The sequence below is a fragment of the Sminthopsis crassicaudata genome, chromosome 3 (genome assembly GCF_048593235.1).
Source record: "Sminthopsis crassicaudata isolate SCR6 chromosome 3, ASM4859323v1, whole genome shotgun sequence".
Lineage (NCBI taxonomy): Eukaryota > Metazoa > Chordata > Mammalia > Dasyuromorphia > Dasyuridae > Sminthopsis > Sminthopsis crassicaudata.
In genome coordinates, this window is record NC_133619.1 from 373,283,333 (window position 1) to 373,297,234 (window position 13,902).

A 13,902-nucleotide genomic window follows, 5' to 3' on the forward strand; every position below is an offset into this window, starting at 1 on the left:
ATTTATTCATTTAGAAAGTGGGTTTAGAATGAATATGTTTGCTTCATTTGGACTAGGAGCCATGCCTATCCCCTCCCAACATGCACACACACACCCACAAAACGTTTTATCTAAAATGTGGAATTCATTTGTACTGCTTTGGGGATCATCTGGACACTTCTACAGGGCATCTGGTGAGACTATAAGCAGCCTCCAAGTTGTCCCCAGCATGTGTGTGTCAGCCAGCTGGCAGACCAGATGCAGCCACAGCTAACTTAGCCAGATGACCATCACAAACTCCAATAATACATTTAAAGGTCAAAAGAGCTTTGGCTCCTATTTAGAATAAGTGAATGTTGCCATCAGGGGTCTCATTGACCACTGGTTTGTAAAACATTCAAATAATTTGCTGCTTCTTTAATTAAGGTAAACTTAACACTCCCATATAAAAGCTTAATTTCAAAGTGAGTTACTGTCTATGTCCTTTGTCCAATTTTCCTAGGAAATCACTGTTTTTCTAACTTTATGTGACCACAGAAAATAGTTTTGCTATCTCTTCACTCCAATCTTTATGTATATTGGGAACAAGCAATCTATCTAAATTTGATATTTAATCAACCTTTAAAATCTTTCCTAAAACATCCTTTTAATGATGAAGATAAAACAAGTTTGCCATAGAGAGATTGAAAGATTCTTAGGTTGATTTCAAAAGCCTAATAGTTCCAGTTAAAATCTGATTTAATAATTAGATTTAGGGAAATGAAACATTTTTCTTCGATGATTTTGGAATCTACAGTCCCTAGATTTTAAATTTGGAGCTATATAAGATATATCACAGATTATCAAGTCTAAATCCCCTACTTTAAAAATAAGGAAAATCAGGAGAAAAGAAATAAAGTGATTTTCCTGAGTCATATAAGAGATTTTGAATGAAGATTTTTTTAAGTCCAGGAAAGCTGTCCTCATTGATAACATCCTCACCAAACATCCCTATGACCATAATGACTCATGTAATGGGTTTTAGTCTGAAATCTGTCGAGTAGCTTTGTGACCCTCTATATGTTATTTTAAAACATAGGCCTCAATTTGCTCATCTTTAAAATTAGGATTTTGAATAAGATGATCTTCAAGGTATGTTCTAGTTCTAATATTCAATAAATTGGTGAACCATTCTGCTCCAGAAAAGAAACAAAAATCAATTGTCAGAATTCCACAGAATGTGATGATTTTTTCATAGTTTGAATAAAAAGTTCCTTTATCAATCAACTTGATGAATGTATAAGTCTCAGCTTCCGTAAGAAGGGAAAGAATAAGAATCTTTGGATTTTATGTCATGTTTAAGACTTGAGAAAAGAGAAACAAATGAATGAATGAATGAAAAAGCAACTATTAAGCACTTGTTATTGACAAATCAAGTATTCAAGTAGAAAACTGAAGCAGTATCTATTTTCAAGGAACTCATACTTTAATATGAGAAAACATAACATTTAATTAGAGTGGAGTTGGCCACCATGAGGGGAGAGAACATTAAAAGATGACATTTCAGAGTCCTGAAAATTATTCATAGGAACAAAGGATATTTAAAAGGGAAACAAGAAGACTTTAAGAAATCACAATATCCCTCTTCTACGGTTTGAAGGGCTTTCACATGGAAGATGGATTAGATTTGCTTTGCTTAGATCCCCAAGGACAAAACTGGTAGAATAGCTATGTTACATCAGATTTCAGCTTAATATAAGAAAATCCTTTCTTTTAACAACTAAAGATGTCCCAAAATGAAGGGAGATGTTTTGGGACCCCCTCCTCTTTGGAGGTCTTTAATCAGAGGCTAAATAGCATGTTATGTTATGATTTTTCTAAAAACAAATCTAATCACATCATCCCTCTACTTAAATCATAGTGGCTCCCTATTATTCCCTCTCCTTATTACATATTACACATGAAATATCCCCTGATGTTTAAAATCCTTCACAAACTGAATGTTTCTTTTGTATCCAGTTTCCTTATTCTTTAATCCATCTTCATGCATTCTATGATCCTATTGCACTAGACTTTACTGTTTCTCAAATATAGCATTCTGCCCTGGAAGTTTATGGTCTATACCTTAAATGTTCTCTTTCCTTGGGTTTTGAGAGATACCTTTCCCAGTACTATTAATTGTTAGAATCTTATCTTTGAGATTATTTTTAATTTCTTGTATCTATCTTTCATATACATGGCTTTTTATGTGGTATTCCCCCATTTAAAACATAAGATCCTCAAAGATGGGTGATTTTTCTTTGTTTTGCTTTATTTTCTGTCACTGGCACAGAATAAGCACTTGGTGCTTGCCTGATGATGATACAATGATAAGGAATAGGAGGAACATTTTTGAATTATACCATATAACTGCTAAAGTCCCTTTCTACAGTGAAATTCTGTGTCAGCCTATGATTTTGTGATAAATCATTTCCCCATGCCATGGAAAGGAATACATGGATAAAATCCTTGAAGTATCAAAGCTTTAAATATGAGAAACAGAATCCCTAGGCTACTTTGATGAGCTCTAACATGATCAGCTTATAAATAGACATACACATAATAAATTTCTTGCAGATGCAATGGCCATGTCTGTGGGTATTATCTTATAGAAAATGTGGAATTACCTCATACAGAATCATAATTACTTAATTAAGAAAAAATTTTGGCCATGTGTGAAAAAATAGAATTGTTGAATTCAGGTAATGGAAATGGCTTAGTCCTATAGGATGTTTTTGGACTGTGTTCCTATTTTGAATTACCTCATGGATGATTCAACTCTAATTTATCTCCTCCACTCTGTGCTGGAAATCTTTCATGAAATGACCATCTCCTTAGTTCTTAAAAAATACAATTTTTTCAAGCTAAATGAAAATAGGTTTCTTAGAGAAACAACTTCTAATTTTACATGGTTAGAGACTATGTTTTTCTCTGATATTTGGTTTTCATGATTCCAATGGTAGGACAGAATTTGGAAACAAAAAGACTAACTTTTAAACACAATTACAGATTAAAATGTTTGAAACAATTACCTGTTCTTCCCCTTTAAGTGGAAACTGGGAAAGATGGGGCATTATTTTGCTCTAAATACAGGAATTAATGAAGAAAATATCTTATTTCTTTTCTTCCCTCTCAGAACTACTAATGATTTACTGTCATTTCTTTTATCCTGTATTATGATTTATCAGTCACTGACAATCACATCTCCATTCAGCACTCTCAGACCCTCAGAGGTTCAGGGCTCTTAACAGCTCATGATTTGTGAAAAATCACAAATGGTAATTTCCTATTAACCACTCATTCCCTTGACCCTAGGCATCATGCACTTGTTTTCCCAAAGGTGATTGCTCCATTCACGTAAAAATGTCACAACCTGTAATCAAACACCAATCCATATTCCCGGGTTAATTTTTTTAAGCTTACCAGGGTTAAAGCCTAGGAGCTATTTAAAGGTTTCTGTTCTTTCCACTCTGAACCAAAGGCCCAAAATGATGTAAGAAATATGCTAGTAGTTGTGGGTGAGATGTAAAATCCAGGCACCCAGTGACCTCTCTCTTTTAAAAGGTTCCAGTTTCCATTGTACTTTTTTTTTTTTTTTTTTTTTTTTTTTTACAAGATAGAACAATTATCCCTTTGGGCCTCCAACTAGAAAGTAGCCACAAAGGGAAGAAAGATTGGATCAATGAATAAAGACTAGCTATGGCACTTGGATTATTCTGCCTGGAGCAGAGAAGATGGGAGGGGGTTAGAGAGTGGGGAGAGAAGTAGTAGATAGGGGAAGAAAAAAGATCAGGAGCAAATGAATGCAGGAAGGATGTTACAGAGAATTTAGGCCTAGCTATTCTACATTGTGATCATAGACAGAGCTGAAGAAAATGAATTTGAATTACAATATGATCAATTAATACTATACAAAAATAAAAACTTCCTGCCATAAGGGTAGTTAAAAACTGAAGTGGATGGCTGAGGAACAAAGTTGTTTGTTTTCTTCCCATTTTTTATCAATTTTATAAAAACTGGCTCTATAAATCTGAAATTTTATTTGAAAGGAAATCTATTGAAAGGTCAGGATATGGGAAGGAAGAATTCACATGATTCTCTTGAACTCTAATATATAACCATAGTCTTTTCTTCATTTCTTAAAAGACATTTCCATGATGTACTTCAGAAATTTAGTGAATTTGTTTTCTTTAGATTACATGTAAATGATTTTGATAGATTAAAAGATTTGAAGTTCTAAAGACAGATTTTCTTCAGTATTACAAACCCATTTTTTTAGACAACAAATCCTAAGAAATCAAGGATTAAGACTATCTTTATCTAATATCCATCTCTCTATTTTGAAAATATAGTATTTTTTCACATAAGAGGTACTAAAATTAATGTCTTTGGAATAATAATATAATTTTTGACCTTCAATTTAATAATTTATTAAATAGGGAGAAGAGTTCCAATTTATCTCCTAGTATTACTATGAGGAATAAGAAATAAAAAAGATTATAAAACAAAGGGAGGAAAATAATATGTGAATCTATATTTATGAATCTCTAAATGTTTTATTATTTTTCCACATCATTTTAGAACAGAAAGAGCATCATTCTACCCCTCCAGCTTCAGATAAGGAAAAAATAGGACAAAGAAATAAAATGAAAAGTCAAGGGAAATCGTATGCTGTCAGAGTAAGCATGGGATTATTTCTGACCTTTGAAGGTATCAAAGCCATTTTAAAGGTAATTTTTTGAATATAACATATTTAAAATCTATATTACACATATATACCCACGTATTTGTATATTTACATATACTTAAAAACACATTGATGACAGAGAGATTTTTTCCCAAGCCCATTTGGTTTATTTATGTGTCCATAGTTTTATTTTAATTATAAAAACATATATTATGAAGTAGATGTCAAAATAATTATTTATCATTTTTGTAAATAGGATTTGCCAGATAAGCCTTTTCTTGGAAGACAAGTAGAGGAGGAAATGAAATAGAAGACAGAAGGATGGAGCAAAGTAAGAAGAACAGTATATAACAAATTGGTCTCTTGTGGAGGCAAAAGGCATCAGGCTGAATGCAGATAGGAGTTAAGGAGAGGAGACCCAATTGGGTGTCTTGAGTAGAAGATCTATAGTTTGGAGAAGCAGGACAGGGCTGAGGATGAGAGGAGAGTATATCCATTTTAGACCTAATCTCATCTAGCCTATAAAACTAGCAATTCAATCATTCCAAGTATAGGAGCCATGGGTTGTCAACTGGGGTGTCAAAAGCACTTATCTAGGTGTTAGGATCTAAATTTCAGTTCCTAACCAGCCATTTGACCATAGGCATATCATTTAAGTGAGACTCAGTTTCCTCATCTGTAAAGATAATTTATCCAAGGAATCACGCAGTACTTTAGTGTCAGAAACAGAACAGAAAACAGAAGTCATAATTCCCAGCTGTTGTATTGCTGTTGTCTGTATAAGTTTTTTTTTTAATTTTAACACATGGGATAATCATGTGTTAACAGAGGGACAGGATATATGCCAGAAGACTACAAAATAAAATCAATGGAAAAAAATTTTTAAAAATACATCATCAGGGAAATGTATAAAAGGAAGGAAATATGGGTTAGTCATTGAATGAGAAGTGAACAGCCAGAATGTCCCACTGATAACTTTGAAATGCCAGGGGAAATTGATGAAATCCCCTTACACATTGGATAGACAACCTGGGGTGCACTTACAGGACAAAATGAACAAGATTTCACACGCACACAGCATGGGCAGTCATGGATGGGTAGTGATTTGCTTCATTTGAGGGAACATTCACACATAGATTTATTTCATTATTTCAATATTTTGAAAACACTACTTAATAGAAATCCCCCCATTTCCTAGCTATGTGATCCTCTATTTGACTCTATAATGATTCTATAGTAAGGAGAGTTCTTTTAGAAGCTGGTAAGTAATATAAATAATATAATCCAATGCAGAAAATACATATTTTAATTGACACTAAGGAGAAAAGTAAGAATCTAAATAGGGCCAATTAATCTCTAAATGAGTTTTACTTCTGGTGGCCCCATATTTACAAGGAGATAAACATCTATCTTTTTTTTTTTAATTTCTTCATTTCATAGTGAGCTAAGGTTTTTCACAGATACCAGTCATTGTTAATGAATCCCACTGCTTATAGTTTCTCAAGGACAGGAAAAAAAGAGAAAACCTTTTGTTCTCAACCATATGAAGATGAAAAGTTAGAATAAGCTCTTACTATTTCATTTGCATTTTATTAACAGGTGCTTGGAAATGTGTCTACTTTAGAGAGATTCTAGTTGGAAATCAGTACTGGGGAATATGACTCCTAGGTTTAATTTCCAGCTACATTAATCACTTGCAATGAGGCTTAGGGCTAGAAATTTAACCTTTCTATATCTGAGTTCTGCCAGTGTTAGAGCATTATCCTCCCACAGAACACATTAGTTATTCACTAATTTCTCAGGATATAATGACAATAAGTCATATTTATATACTGCCTTACCCTTTGCAACAATGTAAATGTTCTCATAACTACCTTCTGCAAGAAAGAACAGTATCATCTTCTTTGTATAGACCAAGAAACTGAGGCTCATTAAGGTTCAAATGACTTCCCTAACTTACTTAAACAGATTGCTAATCTCACAACTGCAGTTTGGCTACTTTTGATTATTCTATTTCATTCCATTAAAAGATAGTTCTTAAGCATCTGGTATGGTACTTTGTTAGGTGGTAGAGATATGAAAAAATGACACTGTCTCCTGTCTTCAAGGAGCTTACACTCTCTAAGAAGGGGATAAAGTACACACACACATACACATACAAAAAATAATATACAATATTTACAAAATAATTTTCTGGAGAAAGCATGAACAGCTTGTTTTTAATAGCAGATGTCGCTTGAATAGGTATTTGAAAGATAAGGATTCCAAGTGGAGGAAATGAGGAAGAAGTGCATTTCAGGCATGTTGACACACCTGCACAGAGATAGGAGATGGAATGACTTGAATGTGGAACAGCAAACATGACTTTTAAACTGGAACATAGTAAAAAAAATGCATAAAGGAGAGTACCATGTGATAAACCCAGAAAAGTATGCAAGATCTGATTGTGAAGTAGTTTATGTTGCTTGGCTTTTTGTGGGTTTTTGTTGTTATTGTTTGTTTTTTGTATAGTTCAGAGGGTTCCATATTGCAAAGACCTATATAATGAAAGACTGTTATAAGTTCAATTAAAGGGCTACTTCCCATTTACATTTTTTTTTATCCATTGAAAATAATGTTCCCCCCTCCATACAATGTACAATTGAGCATCAATAACATTATAGGGGAAGGGAAGGGAATAGACATTTATATAATACCAATTATGTGTCAGAAACTGATAAATGCTTTTCAAATACCTCCTTTCATCCTCGCAACAACCCTATGGAATAGTTATTGTTATTACCCCCATTTTTACAGGAAAAAAAATGGATGCAAATAGGTAAAAAACCCAGGGTCCCACAGCTGGTAAGTAACAAATGCTGGATTTGAACTCAGATCTTCCTGACTCCAGCTCTAATACTTTATCCATTATACTACCTAAAAACTTAGAGGAATAAGGCCACTGAGTACAGTTGTACCCCAAAGAATGAAGAGGAGTTTGGTTTTTTTTTTTTGTCATCCCCATAGTCAAAAAATAATAGCACTAGAGTGGGAATAGAGAGACTGAGAAGAATGAAGAGAGTCTATTAAGCATGAATGAGACAAAAATGCAACGGAAGTTATATGCTTTGTTCAGTCATCCTAATAAAGTCTCTGAAAATATCCTAATGGTAGTTGGACAGCCCCCAGATTTGCAGGGAGAAATGTAAACCTAACAAAAAAAACAAACACCGAGTTCATGTTTACAAATTCACTAGAGACAGCAAAAAAGACATGGGCTATGATCCAGGAAACCTTGGCATCCCTCTCTAGCTACATGACTCTAAGCACATCACTGCAGGTCTTTGGGCCTCTGTCTTCTTTCTCTCACAGACTGTGGACCACACTAGAGAGAATGTTAGGACTCCTTATCTTTTTTTTTTTTCCTTTTCTGAGGCTGGGGTTAAGTGACTTGCCCAGGGTCACACAGCCAGGAAGTGTTAAGTGTCTGAGACCAAATTTGAACTTGGGTCCTCCTGAATTCAGGGCTGGTGCTCTATACACTGCGCCATCTAGCTGCCCCCGGACTCCTTATCTTTAGGTCATAGAACTTGAATTCAAATCTTTCTGCCACTTGCCATCTGTAAGACTTTAGATGACTCCTTGGGGCTCAAGTTCCTCATCTGCAAAATTAGAGGATTGGATGAGGGATAGTCTGTCACTTATGGATGTAGATATATGATTTTATGATCAAAGATGGATACCAGTACTGGTCCAACCTATATCTCAAGTTGTGCTATGGTTATAGTGTTGTTTGCAGAATTAGTAGAAGGGAAATCAACCAATTATTTTATCCAGGTATTTTGTGATATGGGAGCCACATGCCAGTGGCTGCTGGAGGTCTAACTCAGACCTGTAAAAAATGGATCTCTTCATGTGAGAGGATGATGATGATGATGATGGTGATACAAGGAGACTGAGAGGCAGTTGCTGTTCTCTGACCTCCCCACTGAGAGCCCATTGCGTTGACTGACCTCTCTCTTCTTCCCTATGCCTCCAATTTAATCTCATTCCCAGTCCACAAGCAACACCTATATCAGTAAAGACTGCTTTGCAACTTCTTCAGATGTTATGATTCACAACTGTGCAGGCTCTCAGAGAATTGACCTGCCCCTTTACTTAGGCATGGTCCTCAACACAGGTAGGAAACTCACTATACAGAAATCCTACATCTGAACAACTGTTTTGCAATTTAGATTCTTAGAAAGTTTCTCTAAGTCACTGATAATTTGTGACTTGTTCCTAATCATATTATTGATGGTATGTCAGAAATGAGAAAAATCAGATGTTTTAGTCACATGTGACTCTTTGAGATCTTATTTGAAGTTTTCTTGGCTTTGCCAAGAAGCTTGCCATTTCCTTCTCCAGTTCATTTTACAAATGAGGAAGTCAAGATTCACAGTGTTAAGTGATTTCCCTGGGGTCATACAACTAATAAGTATCTAAGGCCATATCTGAATTCAAGAAGAGGAGTTTTTCAGATTCTAGACCTTTGCTAAGTAGCTGCCTTCTTGAACCTCCAAGCTTACCCTTTATTCCTGGGCTGCCAATCAGGTATAATTAAACATATATAAGACTATGATGAAAATGTTTTATATGACAATACGCCTATAACTTATATTAAATTGCTTTTCTTTTCAATGGGATCAGGGGCTACAGGAGGAAAAGGAAAGAATTTGGAACTCAAAAGTTTTTAAAATGAATGATAAAATTATTTTTACATATAATTGGGAAAAATAAAATGCCAAATATTATCTTTCCTCAACAAAAACCAAAACAAAACAAAATAAAACTCTGTGACCTGAGAGATCATAAAGTTCAAGCTTCTCCTTTTACAGATGAGGAAACTGGTGATATAAATGATAAAGTGGTGTGCTTAAGTCACACATGTAGTCTAGTTTGGGCATCTGAGACACAATTTGAACACATCTCCCTGACTCCAAATCTATTATTTATTCATTACATACATAGTGTTAACTCTCTATTTTCTCTGCTTCTCAGCCATATATAGTCCCCTAATGCACTCTGCCTTTGTCTATTAAAATACCATGAACATGATTTCTGTATGATAATGTCTTTTTCATCTTAAAAAAGTAACAATCATTTAGAGCATTACTGAATTGGTGAGATATATCACAAATTATTAAGGAGAACCAGAATATGGTGCCTCCCTGAAAAACAAAAAAAACCAAGCACATTGAACTTTTATTTCTCACGGGAATACCTTGTTTATTATCTGCTACAGAAAATTTTTGGGAAATGGTACAAATATTTGTTTTATTTTCAAGCCTTTAAAATATAAGAATGCTAATGATAGCATTTCTATAGTATTCTAAGGTTTACAAAATAATTTCCTCACATCTATTCTATTGGGTTTATAATGTTAGTATGATCATACCCATTTTACAGATGAGAGAACTAAAGCTTAGAGATGTAAAATGGCTTGGCCTTGATCTTATGTTTAATGGCAGAAGCATTTCTCCAGATTTCAAGTGAAGGCTACTTTCTCCATATCCAGGAGTTTCAATTGTTGTTTATTTGGAATAAGGAGGTCACTCACAAAGAATTGTGAGTGGTTATTTATTTCTTACCACCTTCCCGCCACCATTTGAAAGCGAATGAGTGAGAGACTATAATAAAAGCAGAATGCTATCTCCTTTCTAAAAGTAGCCTGTGATAAGCTGGCTGCTTAAGCAGTCTTTCTAAAACCAAATGTGGCACTTTTCTCACACTGATATTTATTCATTTTTAAACACAATCTGACAACACCTTAAGCCTGTTTCTCTATCTTTTGGCATAGCCTTGGCTTCTTAATATTCCCCTTGAATTAGGTTTAGCTTGCTTCTTCATTAAAAATCAAAGCTAACAATATTGCATATGGCATTAAGCATCCTTCTTCTGTCCCTGCCCCACCCACAGGGACCTGTTGTTGCCATAACATTACCCATGAAGTTACATGAAGATTTCTTATTCAGTTGATGTGCATGTCCCTAACCATTAGCAAAAGCTTCATTGAAAATGAATTTTTTGTGGGCGTCCTCTCCAGCTAAGCATTTAAAAATAAAACACACTTGTTCCCAAACCAAATCACTTAAAGAAGACAGTTTTCAACACAGATAAAACCAAGCCATCTTTCTCCACATTAGTTTGTCCATGCTCTGTGCTTAAATCAGAACCAGCTTAGACTATACAATTAGGCTCGCTGAAGGAAACAGCTCTCTGGGATTAACCCTCCTCCAAGACACATGAACATTTCATGACTGTCAATGCCTTCAGCTAGCAATGTGATTTTTCTCAGCAGGGCAAAAAGCCTTACCTTTCAACGACGGAAGGAAAAACCCAAGGTGACTCCAGTTGTGTTATTAGAACCACTGCAGCGATTCACTTTGGTCTCCTCCAGTGTCTGCTCTCTGATCTGAATCATACAATCAGACCTTGCCTTCCTCCTTCAGTCTGAATGCCCATGTGCTTCTATCTGCTTGTCAATATTTAACTAGTTTGTCAAGTTAGATTACATCACCTGCTCTCAATCCCACCCCTGTGATATCAAGAGGGTGTGTGTGTGCCTGCTGCATATTGGACAACTATTATAACCCTCTCAAATAGAGTTAACATTGGTTATTTAACAATCCTATCTCCAATGCTCTTGGAATACCAATTATTTCTACTTCTTCTGACGGTCCTTTAGGCTATTATACATGGAATAAAAGCAAATCAGATCAAAAGGTCACAAAATATCCTGTGTTCTAAAATGATAGCCATATCACATGAAGGCTTTGATTCAACCCCACTATGGCTATTTGTTTGTTGTGTCTTTTGGTTATCACAGAGTACTTTACAAATTGGATGGCAAGGCCAAGGAGTATAGGGCTAGGTATCTAAGTAATTAGAAAAGAAACGACTGACTATGAGGATGCCCTTGTAAGGATTGGTTTAAGTTTCCCAAGCATTTGGTTTGGGAGTTAAGTGGAATGGTAATGTTTGATTTGATTGATTCTTAAGAATATAGTTATCATACTTCATTTTTGAAAATATATTTATACTCTTAGAATGCTCTTCATTTCAAAACACTTCCTTTTCTCCTTCCATCACATTTCTCTCTCCTTCCCTTATTTTCACTTTTCTTTTTTATCTACTGCTTCCAGCATATGAATAGGTTCCCCAGCACTATGACACAGGGACTTCTATAGAATAGAGACTCAACAAATATTTACTAAATGAAGGGATGACTACAGTTACTTTCAGTTATTTTTTCTTTACTTGAATCCTCAACCTTTCTTTTACCTTGTCTTCTACAAGGTATAGAAAATCTATAGGTCAAGTCAAGGGAATAAATAAGCATTCATGAAGCACTGTTCCAAGTGTTATGTTGGGTGCTAGGAATTCAAATAAAGGCAAAAACAATCCCTGTACTATAGCAGACCCAAGTGATTTCAAAGATCTGAAGGTGCTAATAGCTAGTTCTATGGAAGAGAAGAGGGACTTATTGCAGACACTGTCTTTATAGGGAGTCCCTTCCTCATTCATGATCTATCCATATAACTTATAAAGGTTCAGAAAGATGGGAGAAAGCTTAAATTCTTTTGAAATGCTTTTGTTTTTTTTTGTTTTTTTTTTTTTTTTTTTTTGCTTTTGTTTGTATCCCTGGTACTTAGCACAAAACCTGACACAGAGATGGGCACTTCCTGACAAAGGGAAAAAATTTAAATCAGAGATTTACTTTGATGAAATAGAAAGACTATTGGAACGCAAGTATGAAGACCTCAATTAGGGTCCCAGCTTCATCTCTTAATAGGTATGGAGCTAGTCAATTCCCCATGAACAGATTTGGGTTTTTCATCTGTAAAATAAGTAGATTAGATTTAAAATTCCATAATTCTAAGTATTTTTGAAAATAGCATTTTAACTATGCTCACACATTCTCAAGAATCAGGAATTTCTGGAGGCCTAGCTAAGAAGATACAAAAATTTCTATACATGTACTATAAACTCAAATGCACAGCAGATCTTGTCAAATACTAGTTTGGGCTTTGCCTTTCTGATCTAAATCAACTAACAACCCAGAATACAAAAGGAATTGCCCGGGGCCCATGATCAAGTCCAGGGAAAGGAAGAATCATTAAAACAATCTTTCCAGGTCAAGTGAATTAAATTGGGGAAAAAAAAAAAAAAAAAAGCTTGGTCAAAGGTAAACATGATTCTACCACTTAATCCCTTAATCTCTCCATGGATTTTCTACCATAATATCCAGGCACTTAATGAACTATTGATGAGAATGGCAAGTAACAAATATAGATCCCTGGAGTCACTGGACAATCCCGAACAGAGCACTGAACAAAATTGTAAAGCATAATCTATACACAGTTTTTGAAGTTAAAAAATATCCTAGCAATATTAAATTTTACCATGTGAATTAAGAGTGTTCTCAACAATGTGCATTCCATTCTTTTTTCTTCACTCTCCTTTACCTTTTACAAAAGCTTTATTCACAGTAGAACAAAACCACAGTTCATTTTGAGCATTCTTTGGACCGACACCACTTCGAGAAGTCTGAGAGGCTGCCATCAAAAGTGACAGTGTATCTGAATTGCAAAACAAAAGTATGAGATCTACATGACCAATTTGGCATTCCAAAGCTCAGAAACATCTTTGTGTTGTAGAATCTGTAATTAATCAAAGTTTCTAAGGTAATTTTCCAGTCCTGATTGCATGTTTTTGTGTTTTTAAAGAATAGTTGTTGTTTGTTTTTGTTTTTATTTTTTTCCAGAAGGCAGTGATATTTTGACAAACACTAAATAATTTCAAAAACACTAAACTGGTCTTCCATAACTTGAGTGAAAACAGGTGATTCATAGATAATGCTTATCCCTCAGTTGTAGCTTGAGAGTATGGTTAAACAGCTATCAGAGACAGAACACAGTTCCACTTTCCATTCACATGCATCTTGCCCAGCTGATTCATCCCAGGAATAATGTGCGTAATACTCATGGAATCATCTGGACAGGTCACTGAAATCACCTCTTGAACTCGAGGACGTTCTGTTTTGGTCCAGGAGTTTTTTGAACCCCCTCTTTAATTTCACATTTAGCATTAGGGATATTATACATTATTAATGGTGTACAAGTGTTACAACTAATCACCAAATGCCTAGGGATTCCTTGGGTCCAATTATAATGAATTTATGTCATTAATATTGTAAT

General features: G+C 34.8%; 1 protein-coding gene across 4 annotated transcripts in view; it reads right to left on the reverse strand.

Moving 5' to 3' along the window:
* Positions 1-13,902, reverse strand: part of NCKAP5 (NCK associated protein 5) — a 939,808-nt gene that overhangs the window by 763,942 nt on the left and 161,964 nt on the right. Inside the window, exon 1 of one of the 4 annotated variants that reach the window (XM_074301872.1) lies at positions 11,019-12,840. The exons of the other annotated variants lie outside the window; for them this stretch is intronic. The gene's annotated coding sequence lies outside the window, so the exon portion shown is untranslated. Of the gene's footprint in view, positions 1-11,018; positions 12,841-13,902 lie in introns of those variants that run through there. 4 annotated transcript variants of the gene reach the window in all.